This window comes from Bidens hawaiensis, unplaced genomic scaffold, assembly GCF_021521415.1.
Source record: "Bidens hawaiensis isolate Kalapana, Puna unplaced genomic scaffold, B.hawaiensis_p1.1 tig00014615_1, whole genome shotgun sequence".
Classification (NCBI taxonomy): domain Eukaryota; kingdom Viridiplantae; phylum Streptophyta; class Magnoliopsida; order Asterales; family Asteraceae; genus Bidens; species Bidens hawaiensis.
In genome coordinates, this window is record NW_027492274.1 from 514,166 (window position 1) to 517,890 (window position 3,725).

Sequence of the window (3,725 nt, forward strand, 5' to 3'; positions counted from 1 at the left end):
AGATCGGGTTAAGCCATTGCGAGTGCGAGCGCTGGGGATGATAGTCCAGTCGAACCTTTCGGACCTGATTCGAGTCGCTCAACGTGAGGCGTTGAAAGAGGAACAATTGGAAAAGGAGGGACTTTACGGCAATGAGAAGAATTTCGAACAGCACGTGGACGAAATTCTCTATTTCAAAAATCGGGCTTGGATCCCGACCCTCCATGATCTTCGTGAATTAATCATGGACGAAGCGCATAGATCAAAATATTCCATACATCCGGGATCGGATAAGATGTACAAGGATGCGAAGGAGTTCTACTGGTGGCCGGGTATGAAAAAGGATATCGCAACGTATGTCGGTAAATGTACGACTTGTGCGAGAGTTAAGGCAGATCACCAGAAACCCTCGGGAATGTTACAACAACCAGAAATTCCTGAATGGAAGTGGGAGCAAATCACGATGGATTTTGTGACACATCTCCTAAAACGTCCCGAGGACATGATGCAATTTGGGTAATCGTGGATCGATTAACCAAATCGGCACATTTTATCCCGATTAGAAATAATTATAACACTGAGAGACTTGCGCAGATTTATATAAATGAAATTGTGTCTCGTCATGGGATACCCATTTCGATCATCTCCGATCGGGATAACCATTTCACCTCCAATCTTTGGCAAGCTGTCCAAGAAGCGCTGGGAACGCGCATTGATCTAAGCACAGCTTATCACCCACAGACCGATGGTCAGTCTGAAAGGACCATCCAAACCCTGGAGGATTTGCTTCGTGCATGTTTACTGGATTTTAAGGGAAATTGGGATCAACATCTCCCACTCGTTGAATTTTCCTATAATAACAGTTACCATAGCAGTATAAAGGCAGCGCCTTACGAAGCATTGTATGGTCGGAAGTGCCGATCACCACTCTGCTGGACTGAAGTGGGTGACACTCAGGTTATTAGATCAGACCTGGTCCAGGAAACGACCAGCAAAATCCTTGAAATTAGGAACAATCTGAAGGCCGCGCGGGATCGGCAGAAGAGTTATGCCGATACCCGTAGAAAACCGTTGTCATTTGAGAAAGGTGATAAAGTGTATTTGAAAGTATCACCTTGGAAGGGTGTAGTCAGATTTGGAAAGGCGGGGAAGTTAGCCCCGAGATATATTGGACCCTTCAATATTACTGCAAAAATCGGTCCCGTAGCGTACCGATTAGAACTACCCGATGAACTGAGTGCAGTTCACAACGTGTTTCACGTATCGAACTTGAAAAGATGTATGGCGGATGAGACATCGGTGTTACCTTTAGAGGGTGTCCAAATAAGTGATAAGCTCAATTTCGTAGAGGAACCCATAGAAATAGTAGACGGGAAAATCAAGCAGCTTAGACACAATAAGATTTCGTTGGTCAAAGTTAGATGGAATTCGCAACGAGGCCCAGAATATACATGGGAACGAAAGGACGAATTCCGGAAGAAATACCCCTACCTATTTCCTCAAAAGGAAGTAGTCGATGCGTAAAATTTCGAGGACGAAATTTCTTTTACGGGGGGAGAATGTAACGATTCCGGCAAATTCAGGTATACCCTAGCCGGTATATACTATTTATGTGTTATTTAATAATGAATATATGAATTATAATGCGTTTATACGAGTATGTATGATTCACATTACGGATTATACTCGATTATACAGTTAATCGTAGTGGAAATACGATTAACCGAATAACGGTTATTGAAGCTCGAACGAATCGAGGATACATTATAGACGAGATATATGATATTTAGTGATGTTTACGAAGTATTAAAGCTTCGGGATAAGTGAATTAAAGCACAGAAAAAGAATTTTCGATTTAATGATACGTCGGTACGTTAAACGAAACCTTTAATACCAAACCGAGCAAGAGACAATCGATCAAGCCGAAAAAGATGCGCAATAATTAATAATATGATGCTTTAAGTTAATAAATGTCATGGTTTAAGTTTTTAAAGTTTTTAAATCGGTTTTATATAAATTTCATTTTTAAGCCGAAAAACGACCGTTTTAGCCTCGTTTTAAGCCGAATTAAACATTTAACCGAAAAACGAACTGAACCAGATTATCCAAAACATTATCCGGATTACGAGAATCCAAATATGTGGATAGGAATGGAGAGGTGGGTCCCGCCCCACCCCCCACTTGAACCGATCGGACTATAGGGGATATCCCCCAAGTCCTTTATTCTTTTTTCTAAAAAAATCTTCAACAATCTTCAATTCTCTCAAGATCATAAACTAAAAACCGAGTTTTGTAGCAAGAACAACGAGGTAAAGATCGTGTTATGTACGTGTTATCTTCGTTTCTTGAGTGTTCTTGCAAGAAAATGAGGTTTCCAAGTGAAAAAGGGTGAAAACCCGAGATGGAACCGATTCTTGCATGATCAAGTGATGTATACGGGTTATACAAGGGATCTTGGTCCAACGAACCAAAAACGAATTTTTACGGTTAAATCTTTGTTTTTATATCATAACCGAAACCATGAAAGAAATGGCTTGATTGTGGGTGTAACTTGCTTGGTGTGGTGTTATTGTGCTTGTAGGTGTTGTATCTAGTTGATAGCAAATGCTAGAAAGCGAGATCCTTGCGATTTGAAGCTAGAAACACAAGGTAGTTCGGTTTTTGTGTGATGATTAAGTTTTGGACAGATTGTGACTCGTTTAAAGTTAGGTCATGAAATTTTACAGAGGTGTTAGATATATGAAAATATGAGTTTTGTGAATTTTTGGTAATTTTTGGACAAAGGATGAATATTTGGTGAATTTAATGCTCGGTTTTGGCCAAAAATGGTGAAAAATAGTTAAATATCATGAAAAATTCTGGAAAATTTCAGATAAGCTTTTTATAACATTTATAAGTCACACACAAAATTTTAGGTCAGTTGGAAAAGTCTAAGTAGGCTTTTCGGTTAAACGAGTTCTAGGGTTTTCTAGCTCGGTTTTAGTGAAAATGGCATGTAAAATGAGATTTTGGTTCTGGAAAAATTACAGGGGACTATGTGGATGGCAGGGGTCATCCAGGAAAAAATTTGGGATTTTTCTAAGATCGTTTGGTATTTACGACATATTTAGTGTTTAAATGGTGTTTAAAAATAGATAAATAAATTTTAAATATAAAAATTAATTCTGGAAATATTTTTATAAAAATCCCCACTGTCAAAAAGTGATTTGTGCAAAATTTCAAGATCCGAGATTAAACGGATATTTATTTGTGCTAAAAAGAAGATAAAAACAAACTTTTAAAGCTTAAAACGCGTAAACCGGTAAAGTTCGCATAAGCGAGCTGACTGGTGTATAAAAACCCTAAAAATGGATTATTTTCGTATAACTAAGTTAAACAAGTAAAAATAAATCATCCGAAAATAATTCGGATGATTTGAGTAATTTTAACAGTTTCCGGTACGCTAAAGACGGAAACGGGTCCCGCGGCCAACCGGGGCGTCTAAACCGAGCTCTAATTTCACATCTTTAATTAAATTATCAGTCAACCACTATTTTCGGGTAGTGTGTGACCAAACTCATTTTTGAAACGTAAAAATGGATAATCGTGCTAGGCACGCAAAACGGGAAAAACGACTAATAGTAATTTTGACTAGTGAACTCTAAACAATATCACAATCTGAGTCCGGAGAAGTGTTTCTGGGTTAACATTGCCCCCGGAACGGTTACAGTACTGGGTTAACAGTGTCCCCAGATGTACCGGTTAAC